This window comes from Nycticebus coucang, chromosome X, assembly GCF_027406575.1.
Source record: "Nycticebus coucang isolate mNycCou1 chromosome X, mNycCou1.pri, whole genome shotgun sequence".
Taxonomy (NCBI): domain Eukaryota; kingdom Metazoa; phylum Chordata; class Mammalia; order Primates; family Lorisidae; genus Nycticebus; species Nycticebus coucang.
In genome coordinates, this window is record NC_069804.1 from 18,750,891 (window position 1) to 18,768,386 (window position 17,496).

Below are 17,496 nucleotides of genomic sequence, written 5' to 3' on the forward strand. Positions count from 1 at the left end.
CTGGCTGAACTGCAACCAAAAAATAGTTGGGCGTTGTGGCGGGCGCCTGTAGTCCCAGCTACTCGGGAGGCTGAGGCAAGAGAATCGCTTAAGCCCAGGAGTTGGAGGTTGCTGTGAGCTGTGATGCCACTGCACTCTACCGAGGGCCATAAAGTGAGACTCTGTCTCTACAAAAAAAAGAAAGTAACACAAATGTATAATAAACATGAAAAAATACTCAACCCCACTAAAAATCCAGAAAATACAATTATAAGAATGAAATAATATTTAATATTCATAAGATTTGCAAAAATTTTACCATCTGATGGTACACATGTGTTAACAAGAAAGTGGAAAAAGATAATTTCTTACCTCTGGAAAATTCTTCCCCCTAAAACAAGCAGAAGAAATCTGCAAGTCTATATGAGCATACCTTATTTTATTGTGCTTCACTTTACTGTACTGTGCACTGTACTGTTCTTTACTGTACTGATATTATAGTTTTATAAATTTAAGGTTTGGGGAAAACTTGCAAGTCTGCTAGCACCATTCCTCCAACGGCAAGTGTTCACTTCATGTGTCTTTGTCATGTTTTGGTAATTCTTGAAATATTTCAAACTTTTCCTTAGTATTATATCTGTTATACTGATCTGCGATCAGTGATCTTTGATATTACTACTGCAATTATTTTGGGACACCATGAACTGCATTCATGTGAGATGGTAACTTAATAAATGTTATATACATTTTGACTGCTCTACTGATGGGGCCATTCCCTCATCTCTCTCCGTCTCCTCAGGCCTCCCTATTCCCTGAGACACAACAATATTGAAATTAGGCCAATTAATAACCGTACAATAGCCTCCAAGTGTTCAAGTAAAAGGAAGAGTTGCACATCTCTAGCTTGAAATTAAAAGTTGGAAATAGGGTGGTGCCTGTGGCTCGGTGCTGGCCCCACATACCCGGGGTGGCGGGTTCGAACCTGACCCCAGGCAAACTGCAACAAAAAAATAGCCGGGCATTCTGGCGGGAGGCTGTAGTCCCAGCTACTCGGGAGGCTGAGGCCAGAGAATCGCCTAAGCCCAGGAGTTGGAGGTTGCTATGAGCTATGACGCCATGGTACTCTACCACGGGCAATAAAGTGAGACTCTTATTCTAAATAAATAAATAAATAAAAGTTAGAAATGACTAAGCTTACTGAAAAAGGCATGTTGAAAGCCAAAACAGGCCAAAAGGTAGGCCTCTTATGCCAAACAGTTAGCCAAGTTGTAGATACAAAAAAAAAGGTCTTGAAGAAAATTAAAAGTGCTACTTCAGTGCACACATGAATAAGAAAGTGAAAGAGCCTTACTGCTGATACGGAGAAAGTTTCCGTGGTCTGGATTAGAATATCAAACCAGTCATACCATTCCCTTAAGCCAAAGCCTAATCCAGAGCAAGGCCTTAATTCCTTTCAATTTTATGAAGACTGAGAGAGGTGAGGAAGCTGCAGCAAAAAGCTGGATGCTAGCAGAGGATAGTTCATGAGGTTTAAGGAAAGAAGCCATCTCTATAACATAAAAGTACAAGGGGAAGCAGCAAGCGTTGACATACATAGAAGGTACAGAAAATCTAGCTAAGATCTCTTAAAAAGGTGGCCACACACACATACTGAACAGCTGATTTTCAATGTAGATGAAATAGCTTTCCATTAAAAGACGATGCCATCTAGGACTTTCATAGCTAGAGATGATGCCATCTAGACTTTCATAGCTTTCGATGCCTGACTTCAAAGTTTCAAAGGACAGGCTGACTCTCTTGTTAGGAGCTAATACAGCTAGTGATTTTAAGTTGAGGCCAACGTTCACTGACCACCCTGAAAATCCTATAGCCCTTAAAAATGATGCTGAATCTACTTTTCCTGTGCTCCACAAATGGGACAACAAAGCCTAGATCAGCAGTTCTCAACCTGTGGGTTGTGACCCACAGGAACTGTATTAAAGGGCCACGGCATTAGGAAGGGTGAGAACCACTGGCCTAGATGACAGCATATTTGCCTACAGCATGGTTTAGTATTTACTAAACCATGTTGAGATCTACTGCTCTGAAAACCAGATTCCTTTCAAAATATTACTGCTCATTAACTGACAACATGCCTAGTCACTTAAGGAGCCTGATGGAAATGTATAATGTTTTCATGACTGCTAACACAACTTCCATTATGCATCTCATGGATCAAGGAATCATTTTTGTTTTCAAGTCTTGTTATTTAAGAAATACATTTCAGGGCGGCGCCTGTGGCTCAGTGAGTAGGGCGCCGGCCCCATATGCTGAGGGTGGCGGGTTCAAACTCGGCCCTGGCCAAACTGCAACCAAAAAATAGCCGGGCGTTGTGGCGGGCGCCTGTAGTCCCAGCTACTCCGGAGGCTGAGGCAAGAGAATCGCATAAGCCCAAGAGATAGAGGTTGCTGTGAGCCGTGTGACGCCACGGCACTCTACCCGAGGGCGGTACAGTGAGACTCTGTCTCTACAAAAAAAAAAAAGAAATACATTTCATAAGGTTATAGCGATTCCTCTAATGGATCTGGGCCAAGTCAACTGAAAACCTTCTGAATAGGATTCACCATTCTAGATATCATTAAAAGTATTTGTGATTCATGGGAAAAGGTCAAAATATCAGCATTAACAGGAGTTTGGAGAAGTAGATTCCAACCCTCATGGGTTCAAGACTTCAATGGAGGTGGTCACTGTAGATGTGGTAGAAACAGCAAGAAAACTAGAATTAGAAGTGGTGCCCAAAGATGTGACTGAATTGCTGCAACCTCATGATCAAACTTGAACTGATGAAGAGTTTCTACTTATGGATGAGCAAAGAAACTAAGTTTCTTGAGAGAGAATCTACTCCTGGTGAAGATGCTGTGCATTTTGTTGAAATGACAACAAAGCATTTAGATTATATACTTAGTTGACAGAGCAGTATCAGGGTTTGAGAGGACTAACTCCATTTTAGACAGAAGTTCTGTGGGTAAATGCTATTAAACAGCATCCATGCTACAGAGAAATTAATGAAAAGAAGAGTCGATTGATGTAGCAAACATTATTTCTGTTTTATTTCCAGAAATTTCCATAGCCATCCCAACCTTCAACAGCCACCCTGATTAGTCAGCAGCCATCAACATCAAGGCAAGATCCTCCACCAGTAAATAAAAAAAATCTGGGGCGGCATGTGTGGCTCAGTGAGTAGGGCGCTAGCCCCATACACCGAGGGTGGTGGGTTCGAACGCAGCCCCGGCCAAACTGCAACAAAAAAATAGCTGGGCGTTGTGGCGGGCACCTGTAGTCCCAGCTGCTCGGGAGGCTGAGGCAAGACAATCACATAAGCCCAAGAGCTGGAGGTTGCTGTGAGCCATGTGACATCACGGCACTCTACCGAGGGCAGTAAAGTGAGACTCTGTCTCTACCAAAAAAAAAAAAAAAAAATCTGACTTGCTGAAGGGTCATGATTGTTAGCATTTTTAAGCATAAAGTGTTTTTTAAAAATTAAGATATGTATACAACACATATATGTTTTTCAGACATAATGTTATTACTTATCTTGGTTTTGAAACAGGGTCTCATGCTGTCACCAGGTGGAGTGCATTGGCAATCAAAGTTCACTGTAGCCTCAAATTCCTGGGTTCAAGCAATCCTGTATCAGTCTCCCAAGTAACTGAGACCGCAGGTGTGCACCACCATAACCAGATAATTTTTAAATTTTTTTTGTAGGATTGTGGTTAAAGGAAAGATGCTATAACATGGATAAATTCAGTCACATCTTTGGGCACCACTTCTAATTCTAGTTCTATTGCTGAGGCTCATTATGTTGCCTAAGCTGGTCTCAAACTCTTGGCCGCAAGCCATCATCTCCCATTTCAGCCTACAAAAGTGCTGAGATTACAGGTGTGAGCTACTATGCCTAGCCTATTGCATATTATCAGAACTATTACATGCACTGGGAAACCAAAAATATTGTGTGACTTGCTGTGTTGTAATATTTGCTTTATTATCGTGGGGAACTGAACCCTCGATATCTCTGGAGTGTGCCTGTACTCCAAATAGAATTACATACATTCAAAAGCATTTCAGTATATTCAGAAAAATCTATCTTGAATCAGAAATTCACAACTAAGAATAGAAATAGACCAGAAATAAACAAACAAAAATAAATGTGAAAGAGGCTCATCACCCGTAGCATAGTGGTTACAGCGCCAGCCACATACACCGAGGCTGGCAGATTCGAACCTAGCCTGGGCCAGCTAAACAACAATGACAACTGCAACAACAACAAAAAAATAGCTGGGCATTGTGGCAGGCGCCTGTAGTCCCAGCTACTGGGGAGACTGAGGCAAGAGAATCACTTAAGCCCAAGAGTTGGAGGTTGCTGTGAGTTGTGACGCCAAGGCTCTCTACCGAGGGTGACATAGTAAGACTTTGTCTCAAAATAAATAAATAAGAAAAATAGTTACTTGAACTCAAGGAAAAAAATAGGAGAAAAAGATTAAATTATTTCAAAAGTAAGAATAAATTACAAGGTGCCTGAGGGAGAATAAACTCAAATGAAAATTTACTAAGGGATACTGAAAGAAGGCAAGAAAATTGCCAAGAAATTAAAAACGATATTCAAAGTCAGAGACAGAAGAAGAGAGAGAAAGAACAGGCAAAAGAGAAGGAGAGGGAGAGAGAGAGGACAGGCCAGAATGAAAACAAATGAATCAGAGAGAAAGTGGAGACACAAGTTAGGTAAAGAAGGAATTATATTTGCTTTTTTTTTTTTTTTTTTGAGACAGTCTTACTCTATCACCCTGGGTAGAATGCCATGGTGTCATCACAGCTCATAGCAACCTCAAACTCTTGGGCCCAAGAGTTCTTCTTGCCTCAGCCTCCCGAGTAGCTGGGACCATAGGTTTCTGCCATGATACCTGGCTAGTTTTTTCCTATTTTTAATAGAGATGAGTTCTCACTCTTACTCAGGCTGGTCTCAAACTCCTGAGCTCAAGCAATCCACCCAGAGTGCTAGGATTATAGGTGTGAGCACAGCATCCAACCTAATAATATTTGTTTAACTGTAGTTCCTAAGAAAGAAAAACCAAACACTAGAACTGAACTAATATTTAAAAATATAATTTAAGGGCGGCACCTGTGGCTCAGTCGGTAAGGCGCCGGCCCCATATACCGAGGGTGGAGGGTTCAAACCTGGCCCTGGCCAAACTGCAACCAAAAAATAGCCAGGCGTTGTGGCGGGCGCCTGTAGTCCCAGCTACTCGGGAGGCTGAGGCAAGAGAATTGCTTAAGCCCAGGAGTTGGAGGTTGCTGTGAGCCGTGTGAGGCCACGGCACTCTACCAAGGGCCATAAAGGGAGACTCTATCTCTACGAAAAAAAAAAAAATCTTTAAAAAAAAAAAATATATATATATAATTTAAGAAAACATTTCAGAAATGAAAGAATACCTGAAATATCTCAATCTACACATTTAAGGGCTCAGCAGGTACATAGGTAAATTATTCTAGAAGAATCAACTCTGAAACACAGCCTAGTAAAAACTATTTCATTTCAATGATAAAGACAAAATCCTCAAAACTTCTAGGCAAAATAATAATAATAACCTAAAAATCCAAAAGAATTAGACGAGCCTCAGATTATCAGATTTTTAAAAACCAAATTACAAAGCACGGTGAAAAAGAGAGCAGCACTAAAAATAACAGTCAATGAAAGTAAGTGTGAACCAAGGCTTTTATATCAGTCAAGGTGTCCCTCAAATATTAAAGCATCAGAAAAACAGTTTCCAACATACAAGAGTATAGAGAATTCTGTACTTAATAGTCCTCCTGAGAAATCTACTAGAGGATGAGCTTCATTCAACCAAATAACTGGGAAAATGTCAGCAAAAGGACTGATGGTAAGCATTAAGAATATGTAAATAGGGCGGCACCTGTGGCTCAGTGAGTAGGGCGCCGGCCCCCTATGCCGAGGATGGCAGGTTCGGACCCAGCCCCAGCCAAACTGCAACAGAAAAATAGCCAGGCGTTGTGGCGCGTGCCTGTAGTCCCAGCTGCTCGGGAGGCTGAGGCAAGAGAATCGCGTAAGCCCAAGAGTTAGAGGTTGCTGTGAGCCGTGTGACGCCACGGCACTCTACCCGAGGGCGGTACAGTGAGACTCTGTCTCTACAAAAAAAAAAAAAAAAAAGAATATGTAAATAAATGTACCTAAGATACTAAAAGAAAGACGAGGGTGAAGCTGGAAGATTAATGTAAAAATCACTGCATATTGTGATACAGTAGAAAAACTGCAACTAGAAAAATGGGAAAAGAAGGGAGAATAATAGAAACACTTCCAGTGTTATGGATAATGGGGAAAAAAACTAATACATCATATATTAATAGGTTAAACAAATCAACAGTGCTGAAACAACTGGATATCCACACACAAAGGAATAAAATTTAACCCTACCTCGCATGATATACAAAAATTAACTCAAAATGGACAAAAAACCTAAATGTCAGAGCTAGAAGAAAACACAAAAACAAATAATCTTTGTGACCTTGGATTAGGTCAGTGGTTCTCAACCTTCTTAATGCCGCGACCCTTTAACACAGCTTCTCATGTTGTGGTGAACCCTAACAAAAATAATTTTATGGTTGGGGTCGCCGCAACATGAGGAACTGTATTAAAGGGTTGTGGCACTAGGAAGGTTGAGAACCACTGGATTAGGCAATGGTATCTAAGATAGGACAGCAAAAACAAAAGTAACAAAAGAAAAAATAGATAAGTTGGACATCATCAAAATTTAACATGTTTATGAAGGATGTCACCAAGAAAGTGAAAAGACAATCCATAGAATGGGAGAAATTTGTTTACAAATCATTTATTTGATAAAAGATTGTATCTAAAAAGAACTTCTACAACTCAATAATAAACAATTAAGCAAGTTTAAAAACAAAGGAGGGCGGCACCTGTAGCTCAGTGGGTCAGGTGCCGGCCTCATACATCCAGTCTTGTGGGTCTGAACCAGGCCCAGGCCAGCAAACCAATGATAACTACAAAAAAATAAAAACAAAAAAAAAATAGCCGGGCATTGTGGCAGGTGCCTGTAGTCCCAGCTACTTTGGAGGCGGAGGCAAGAGAATCACTTAAGCCCAAGAGTTTGAGGTTGCTGTGAGTTGTGACGCCAAGGCCCTCTACCAAGGGTGACATAGTGAGACTCTGTCTCAAAAAAAAATAGACAGGGTGGCGCCTGTGGCTCACTGAGTAGGGTGCCGGCCCCATATGCTGAGGGTGGCGGGTTCAAACCCAGCCCCCACCAAACTGCAACAAAAAAATAGCCGGGCGTTGTGGCAGGCGCCTGTAGTCCCAGCTGCTCAGGAAGCTGAGGCAAGAGAATAGCGTAAGCCCAAAAGTTAGAGGTTGCTGTGAGCTGTGTGACGTCATGGCACTCTACCCGAGGGTGGTACAGTGAGACTCTTGTCTCTACAAAAAAAAAAAAAAATAGACAAAGGAGATGAATAGACCTCCAAAGAAGATACACAAATGGCTAATAAGCACATAACATTATTAATCATTAGGGAAATGCAAAAAAAAGCCATAATGGATGGCAATTCACACCAATAAGGATGGCTACAATCAAAAAGACCGACAATATTAAGTGTTTCACAGCTGTAGAAATATTGGAATCCTCATATACTGCTGGTGTGAATATAAAATGGAACAGCCACTTTGGAAAAATGTGGCAGTTCTTCAAAAAGTTAAACATAGAGTTACCATATGACCCAACTATTCCACTCCTGAATATAGGCTGAAGATGAACAAAAACGTATGTCCATACAAAAACCTGTATAGAAATGTCCATAGGAGCATATTCGTAACAGCCAGATGGAAACAACCCAAATGTGCACAGAGAGATGAATGAATGAACAAAATGTAATATGCCCATACAAAGGGATATGTATTATTTGACCACAAAAGAGGATTATGGTCAAAGGAAAGATGCTATAACATGGATAAATTTTGAAAATATGCCAAATGAAAGAAGTCAAGTCACAAAAGACCACATATCAGATGATCCCATTTATGTGCAATGTCCAGAATAGGCAAATTCATAGAAACAGAAAGTACACTCGTGGTTGTTTGGATGGAGGAAGGGGTGAGAGGGAGGGCAAGTGATGGCTAATGGGCAAAGAGTTTCTTTTAGGGGTGAAGAAAATGTTCTAAAACTAGATGGTGGTGCTGTTATACAACTCTATACTAAAAACCACTGAACTGTACACTTTAAATGGGTGAATCTTGTGGTATGTTATAAAGCTGTTACAAAAAAGCAGGTCAATTGACAGAGATTCCACACTAAATGTAAATCAAGCATTCACAAATGCAAAGAATAAAAATTTTCCAGGGAAGCCTTTCCAACAAAGAAGCAACACTCCTATCACAGAACTGCACCAAATCAGAGTCCAGAGAACAATGGAGTAATCACAGAAAGAAGAGGAAACTAGACCCAAGGAGATCAAGCATGGATCATTCTCTTGGCCACAGCAGCCAGGTGTTATCACCAGTTCTTCAGTAAGGAAGAGACGGGATTTGATGCAGAGGCCCACTGATGTCTATCCTTATCCTACTTTGATTGCATGGATGCAATATGCTTCTCACACATAACACACAAAGATAAATAAGCAAATGAAGGTGTAAGGTCATTTTAAAAAGAATTATTAGAAAAAATATATAAACCTTTCTAAATATCCACATGTACCCCCAACTTTTTAAAATAAAAGAGCAAAATATACGCCTCCCATAGAGAAAGGAATGGCAAAAGTTACAAAATACACATAATTATAAAGGCCAAATGTAGGACTCCTAACAATAAATGTGAAGGGGCTAATTCATCTATTACAACAAAAAGCTTTAATTTGGCTCATCTATTACGATAAAAAGTTTCAATTTGGCTTACAAAACAGAGAGTTTTACAAAAGACATATTACGATCAAGGGGTTCCAGAAGCTTAAAGATAAAAGGTTGGACCAAGTATTCCAGGCAAATGGAAACAAAAAGAGAGTAGGGCTGGCAATTCTGATTACAAAACAGAATTCATGTTACAAAGCATTAACTGTGATACAGAAAATACCTTTTAATCCTAAAAGCCACATTCCACAATAAAGATATAACACATAAAAATATCCATATTTATAATAATAAAACATATGAAACAAAACCCACAAGAGATGCAAGAAAACAATGAAACACACTTAGGGGAATTAGGTGCAGCACTTTGGGAGGCCAAGAAGGGAGGATCACTTGAGGTCAGAAGTTTGAGACCACCCGGGGCAACATAGCAACACCCCATTTCTTAAAAAAAAAAAAAAAAAATTAGCCAGGCATGCATGCCTGTAGTATCCCAACTACTTGAGAGGGTAAGGTAGGAAGATTGCTTGAGTCCAAGAGATCAAGGCTGTAGTGAGCTGTGATCACACCACTTTACTCTAGCCTGGGCAACAGAGACCCCATCTCTAAAAAGTAAAAATATAAGTTAAAAAAAAAAAAAGGAAACACACTAATAACAGGAGACTTCAATACACCACTGAGGGTATAAGACGTGTTAGGTGAACCCAGAAAAAGGAGATAGAGATCTAACTAAATCAGTAGAGTAAATCTTACAGATATTTATTAAACTCTGTACCCTGAGAAAAATATAGTGCCAACACCACATTCACTCAAATAATCATGTATTAGGTCACAAAGAAAACTCAGTCACTACAATAAAGTGGAATTATTACAAAAAATACTATCTAATTATAATGCAATAAAACTAGAATTTACTAATAAAGAAAATCAGAAAGTCCTTCTACCTAAAAATTTAAAAGCCTCCTATTAAACAACTCCTGGGTATTCTACAACTGAAATTATAGATTTTTAAATTAATAATGACAATGAAAACACCACATATAAGATTCTATGGGACGCGTTTAAGGCAGTGATCAGAAGAAAATTCATTGCACTAAACATTTATCAGCAAAAATGGAAGAACAAAAATAAACTGATTTGGCCAGGTGCAGTGGCTCACACCTGTAATCCTAGCACTCTGGAAGGCTGAGGTGGTAGGACTGCTTGAGGTCAGGAGTTTAAGACCAGCCTGGACAAGAGCTAGACCCTGTCTGTACAAAAAACAGAAAAAAAATTAGCTGGGCAAGGTGGTGGATGCCTGTGTCCCAGCTACTCAGGATGCTAAGGCAGGAAGATCACTTGAGTCCAGGAGTTTGAGGGTGCTGTAAACCAGGCTGACACCATGGCACTCTAGCCTGGGTGGCTGAGGGAGACGGTCTTAAAAAAATTTTTTTTGTAGATTTTGAAAAAATTAACAAAATAGGTAACTTGATAACCACCAGAAACTTCATTAAGAAGAAAGAGAGAGAAAGCACAAATATAAATAATGACAAATAGTATGAAGAGAATAATTAAAAGAAAAGAACTGTAAATCATAGGAGATTATTTTGTAGACCTCTACCAAATAAATTTGAAAACCCAGAGGAAAGAGACAATTTTCTAGAAAAACACAGACCACCAAAATTTCCATAGATGAAATAAAGTTATAAAAAAACCACATGAAAGGGCGGCACCTGTGGCTCAAAGGAGTAGGGCGCCGGCCCCATATGCCAGAGGTGGCGGGTTCAAACCCAGCCCTGGCCAAAAACTGCAAAAAAAAAAAAAACCCATATGAAAAAGCATCAGGCCCAAAACACCAGACAGTTATGATGCTCTACAAATTATTTCAGAGCCAGCACAGCACAAGGAAAATCAAGCCTACAGGAACATCAACCTTTGGAAGAAAAGAAAGACTGAAAAGGAACTTGGTGTGAGCAATGAGATAATCCTACAATGGAGAATCCCAGAAACTAAAGAAGGATGTTTCAAGAAGGGAGAGTTTTATGGCAAATGCTACACAGAGATCAAATAAAAGGAATGAAAAGTAATTAGCACATGGCTTGGGGACTAAGTTGGATGCTCAGGAGACTGAGAAAGCCAATTATTAACAACTCTTTCAAACAATCTGGCTGGAAAGGGGAGGAGAGAAACTAGGTAGTGGTGGGGTGATAAGGGGTCTAGGAAGGAGGTTTATTCTTGATGAGGGACTATTTGCCTAGCATTAGGGATCTAAAGTAGAATGACAGTCGTAGTAGAAATTAGTTCAGGTCTGGGGCGCTGGCCCCACATACCGGAGGTGGCAGGTTCAAACCCGGCCCTGGCCGAAAACTGCAAAAAAAAAAAAAAATTTCTGGGTGGCGCGTGTGGCTCAAAGGGGTAGGGCACCTGCCCCATATGCCAGAAGTGGTGGGTTCAAACCAGGCCCTGGCCAAAAAACTGCAAAAAAAAAAAAAAAATTCCTGTGAGGGCGGTGCCTATGGCTCAAAGGAGTAGGGGGCCGGCCCCATATACGGGAGGTGGTGGGTTCAAACCCAGCCCCAGCCAAAAAAAAAAAAAAAAGAAAAGAAATTAGTTCAGGCCTGATTAATGTTTCCTTCAATTCCTTAATATTAATAGATATTCTATATAGTCAATTCCTCCCAGTATTCCATATTTATGTATTTCCTTCTTCATTAGTCCAAATTAAATTTTTTTTTTTTTTTGTAGAGACAGAGTCTCACTTTATGGCCCTCAGTAGAGTGCCATGGCATCACACAGCTCACAGCAACCTCCAACTCCTGGGCTTAAGCGATTCTCTTGCCCAGCTGGGACTACAGGCACCTGCCACAACGCCCGGCTATTTTTTGGTTGCAGTTTGGCCGGGGCCGGGTTTGAACCCGCCACCCTTGGTATATGGGGCTGGCGCCTTACCGACTGAGCCACAGGCGCCGCCCAGTCCAAATTGAATTTTTAGCAACAGTCACATTCCATGTTATTTAGCAAATATTACTAAGTGCTAGTGATTGCCAGGGGCTAGGAATATGAAGTTGGAAGAGACCTAGTTTCTTTCCCAGAGATGCTAAGTTCTAGTGGGTAAGAATGGTGACATGAATGCCAGTACTTCCTGGTTGTACTCATATTATCTCATGGAATCCTCACAGCAAGCACTAGAGGAAGCTAGAATTACTTCCATTTGACAGGTGAAGAAACCTAGTCTCAGGTTAACTTACTTGCCCCGAGTGGAGGATATGACTAGAATCCAGATTCTTGGACTCCAGTATTAACACTCCCCACCTTGCAACTCCTACCTTCAGAAAGATGACCCTGTGGAGTCTGCTCAATCACTTGCTCAGATGTTTGATCAGCAGAATTGGGTTTTAGCATACCCAAGAATAGCTGAGATCCTGTATCACATCTAAAATTGCTGTCTAAATTTGGAAATCAGCTTTTATGCCCTCTAGCCTCCTGGAAGCCTGTAGGGCACAAAAGACGATGTGTTATTTATCATGAGTCCAAGCATATTATTTTATTTTAGCTTCCTATCTGTCCCCCTCAGTTTAATAAAAGAGCCTTTAAATATTTGCTCCTTCAATATTTGTACAGCTTCATTCATTCATTCACCTAATTTCATAACTCAGATAGCATTTGGAACATAATCTGGGGCAGCAGTGTAACACTTCAAATTTAAGGAGCAAGAGTGTGGGGTTGAAGGGTATCACAGAATAGCTTTCTGAGTTCAAATATTTACTTTAAGAATTTAGGAACCTCAAGATGCTTGTGTGCTCAGATATTTTTACAAGATGGCAACAACAGCAACAAGACTATGTCTAAATGTACTTTCCAGAAATGTCCTATTTGACCCTTAAAACCACCCTGGAAGAAAGGTAAGACAAATGCATTATAATCTCTAGCTCATAGTTGAGAAAACTGTACCTTAGAAAAGTGACTTGTTAAAAAAAAAAAAAGAAAAGTGACTTATTCAAGATAAATGAGATATACTGGATTTTAAGGACGTCCTGACTTCCAATCTCGTGTCCACTCTATTTTGCCATTGCCTCACTCAGATAACCTCTCTAGTAAACTGGTAAAGGTGCAATAAAAGATAAGAAAGTGAATTGTTATCAAAAAATAAGGGAAAAAAGAAATAACTAGACATATTTGTACTTGGTAGGAGAGTACAAGTATAGCCCAAATGTGTTCTTATAGAAATCCTTCAAATTTTGCCTTTTGCTAGGGTGTAAGGACACTCACAGATTGTTGGTAGGAGTGTAAAACAGCATATCCTTTCCAGAGGGAAACTGAGCAATTCACATTAAAAAGAAACCCTTAATGTGCATACTCTGCCCAACAATTCCATCATCTAGGAATGTACACTAAGGAAGTTATCATGGATATGCAGACTTTACACTTATCCAACAACGTGTTTAAGTAGGAAAAATTGGGAATAACCAACTAAATTAATTATTACAACTATATAATGGCATGCTACATAGTTGGAAAAAAGTGGTTATAAAAGAGAATTTACTTTAGAAAAATCCACATAGTCATCTCTGCATAGAAAAAGACTGGAGGTGTATAATTATATTCACAACAGTTACTTGGAATGGTGAAAAAGAGTATCTTCATTATGATTTTGTGTATCTTATAAGTTTTGTATATAAATGGCTTATTAAATGTTTTTATATATTTTTACAAACGTTTCTAATAAAACTTTTAACGGTTTCTTGGCAGAGTCTGTGAAACATCAAAGACATCAAAAGAAAATCTTAGCAGCCATTTTTTTAACGACCATCGAAAATAAAGCATTATTATACCATTACCATTAAAATACCATTGAAAAATAAAGCATTCATTAGGAATCCATAGCAATTTGCCCTTTCCGATTGCCAGGCTTTCATTTGAACCTGTTCACATTTAGAAAAATGCTAAAAAGGGTGCCTGGCCAGAAGCCTGAGAAACGTTCCTGATTTCTACCTGTAGTTCGTAATTTGTTAGAGAAAAGAAAAGAAATTACCTAAGAAGTATCTCGAAAAGCTCCTCGATAGGAAAACATTTAAGGGAGTAAGTTTCTCACCCATTTCTTTCCCTTGTGACCTACAGACAGGACAGTTTTGACGGTTACTGGCCCAGTTTCCTAATACATCACAGAGAAGCACACGAGATGTACCAATTTCCAGTATTTGCTTCTAAAAAGACAAGTTTTACTTCACAGCGCAGGATAAAGAGCAGCCTTCGCTACTCATTCTCAACGTTACGAGAGGAAGATGCCGCTACGCGGACGCGGCAGAAGCACCTCGCCAGGACAAAGCTGGGGGGGGCTCCTCGCCTCAGGTCCCGCAAGCGACGCGTCCGTGGCCGCCTCGGGAACAAGGGCACCGTCCCTGGCCACCGCCTCCCCCTTCCCCCAAACAATCGGAACCGCGGGGAACCCAGCCTGTCTGACAAGGGCAGAGGATCGGGGTCGTGGCAGCAGGTGCCTGGGTCGCCGCGTCTGACCGAACGTACCGGCCAAATGGCCTGATCGACGCAGAGAGCTGTTCCCTAGAAGCCTGAGCTTAGCCGCCGCGCTCAAGGAACGGAGGTGGCCGAAGGACCTGGAAGGCTGAGGGGACCTGTCCCCTTGGGAAACAGAACAAGACCACCGCGTTTTCCTAACAGTCCCATCTGCCACCCGGAGAACCGCCTCTCCCGAACAGCTGACACGCCCTCCTTGCGGGCCAGGGCCTCTTCGCTCCGCCCGTCCCCAGGGCCGCTCACCCAGGCGGGAAGTCCCCGCCGCTGCCGCTGCCGCCGCCGCCGCCGGCCCCTCGGGCCTCGCCCCTCTCACGGCCGCCGCCTACCAGGGCAGCGGCACCGAAACTGCCACTGTCGGGCCTCGAGACCCGGAACCACTTCCTTCCGGAAACCGCCTCGCCCCGCCTCCACCCTGGCTCCGCTCACTACCCACGGCCCAGCGCTGAGCCGTGCTGCAGCCGACCCTTCTCCTCTACTCTCCAGACGAGGGAGCCCCCGCCTAGCGGCTCCGACTAGAGAACCTGCGCCCTCTGCCGGCCGTTCCCACCTTAACTGCTCTGTCCAGGGCGCCTGCGCCCTCTGCTACCGGCCCGCCCAGTCGAGCTAGAGCCCCTGCGCCCTCTGCCGCCCTCCCGCCGCGGAGGAAGGAACCTGCTGAATCTCACAGGTTAAAGAGTCCTGGGGGTCGAGGATAAGGAATTTGAGGTTACCCCTCAATCAGTGGCAAGAGCTTGGTCCCGTGGGCCTCCCAGCTTTCTGCTGGTGGACATAACAGGACTCAGAGTCGGCGGCGGAGCACACGGGCCTCAAAAGAGGCTTCCCCCAGAAAGCAAAATCTCCCCTCTGGACTTCCCCAGTAGGCTGATAGTTCTAACATCTGTCCTCCATCCAATTTAAAATATTGCCTATTTCGGCTGGGCGCCTGTAGTACAGTGGTTACAGCGCCAGCCACATGCAACGAGGCTGGCGGGTTCAAGCCAGCCCAGGCCAGTAAAGAACAATGACAACTGCAACAACAACAAACAAATTAACCAGGTGTTGTGGCAGACGCCTGTAGTCCCAGCTACTTGGGAAGCTGAGGCAAGAGAATCGCTTAACCCCAAGAGTTGGAGGTTGCTGTGAGCGGTGACGCCACAGCTCTCTACCTAGGGCAACATAGTGAGACTCTGTCTCAAAGAAAAAAAAAAAAGAATGCAAACATGCATAGAATATTGCAGTGATTATTTTATTTTGAGAAAATATAGTAATCAAATGATTTTACATGTCTTAATTTTTGTGTATCTCAAAACTTTCAAAATGTTGAAATCTCATTTCTTTCAGCCCACAATCCTCATCCTTCCTGTCCTGCCTCTCCCTTAGTTCCAATATACTTGTTCTTCAAAGACCACAGAGATCTCACATCCCATGAACCTCTCACCCAACTCAAACCCATGGCCTTCTGACTTAAGCTGGTAAGCAGAGCCCCCTGCTTTGCCCTCTGACACAGATAACTCAAAACCACTATCTTACTTTTTTTTTTTGAGACAGAGTCTCACTTTGTTGCCCTGGGTAGAGTGCTGTGGCTCACAGCAACCTCAAACTCTTGGGCTCAAGTGATCCTCTTGCCTCAGCCTTCTGAGTAGCTGTGACTACAAGCGCCCACCATGACACCCAGCTATTTTTTAGAGATCGGGGTCTTGCTCTTGCTCAGGGTGGTGAAACTCCTGAGCTCAATCAATCCACCTGCTTCAGCCTCCCCGAGTGTTAGCCTGAGTCACTGTTCTGGGCTGAAACCACCATCTTAAAACACTCTAGTTATCTGCATTTTCCATTCCTACATCTGCATTTCCAAATAGTGCTGGGGGGGCACACAACTATAAACGATGCCACTACAAATTTATGGGCACCCTCCCCCAGTGGAGAGCCTGGTGCCTCTTAGTAATCCATTTATGTGACCCTTTTCTGTGATTTCTCCTTTTTCCAATAATTGCTGTTACAAACCCTGACCGCTCTTTTAACCTTATATCAATGATCATTTTCCTCTCTTCATACATGATTTTGCTTCCTGTTTTGCAGACAAAAATCTTCAGCACACCATTTAAGGCTTTTCATTATCTGGTCCATGCTTACCTCTCTACTCTTTTCCTCTCATACATAATGCTGTGTCCAAACTGAAGAATTTACGATGTAAGAATAAAGCTTTTTCTTTCTGGCTAAGAGGTGCGAGTTATTTTTATCTGCATATAAATGGCTTTAATTCATGTAGGTTTTCTTCCATTCTATCTTCAAGAATTATTTCTGCTCCATTTGCGCTGATCTTTTAGGACGAGCAATTATCTGTGGCAGTTCTCTGACAAGTGTGCTATATTGATACTGATATGGCTTCCCAAAGCAGTATTTGTGGTCTCAAATTTTATTTATTTTATTTTATTTAGAGACAGAGTTTCACTTTGGCACCCTCAGTAGAGGGCTGTGGCATCACAGCTCATGGCAATCTCCAGCTCTTGGGCTTAGACAATTCTCTTGCCTCAGCCTCTCAAGTAGCTGGGACCACAGGCGCCCACCACAATGCCGGCTATTTTTTGTTGCGGTTTGGCTGGGGCTGGGTTTGAACCCACCACCCTCGGTATATGGGGCCGGTGCCCTACTCACTGAGCCACAGGCGCCGCCCTGGTCTCAAATTTTATTATTGAGGTTTTGTTTCTTCCCCTCCTTTTCTATCTTGACACCCTATTGATCTCCATCTCGTTCTTTCATGTCCTTGTGAATTTCTGTTCTGATTTTATAGAAAACCTACCATATTTCGAAACAATGCTAAACTGGTCATAAAATTTTTCTTAGATTCTATAGTCAATCCTTTCCAGAAGTATACTCTTCTTTCTTTCCCATGGTTGTTTTGTGTGGGTTAGAGTTTAGTGCAGGCTGATATTCCTGAGGATCTGCTGGCAACAGCCTGGATTCCTCAACCCATGCCTTGTACTGAACACAGTACTTGTGGGACACTGACAGAGGGTCAGGAGTGTTTAGCAGGTTAGATATAGATCTATGGGTCACATGCTGGAAAAGGCTCAAAGGCTGAAATTACTTAAGGGTTAAGATATAGATTAACAGCATAGAATATG

General features: G+C 42.0%; 1 protein-coding gene across 1 annotated transcript in view; it reads right to left on the reverse strand.

The window, feature by feature from the left end:
• The window catches only part of BCLAF3 (BCLAF1 and THRAP3 family member 3), a 77,507-nt gene extending 62,740 nt beyond the window's left edge, over nt 1–14,767 (reverse strand). The window contains exon 1 of the mRNA XM_053580729.1: nt 14,639–14,767. The gene's annotated coding sequence lies outside the window, so the exon portion shown is untranslated. The remainder of the gene's footprint in view (nt 1–14,638) is intronic.
• Nucleotides 14,768–17,496: the final 2,729 nt, after the last annotated feature.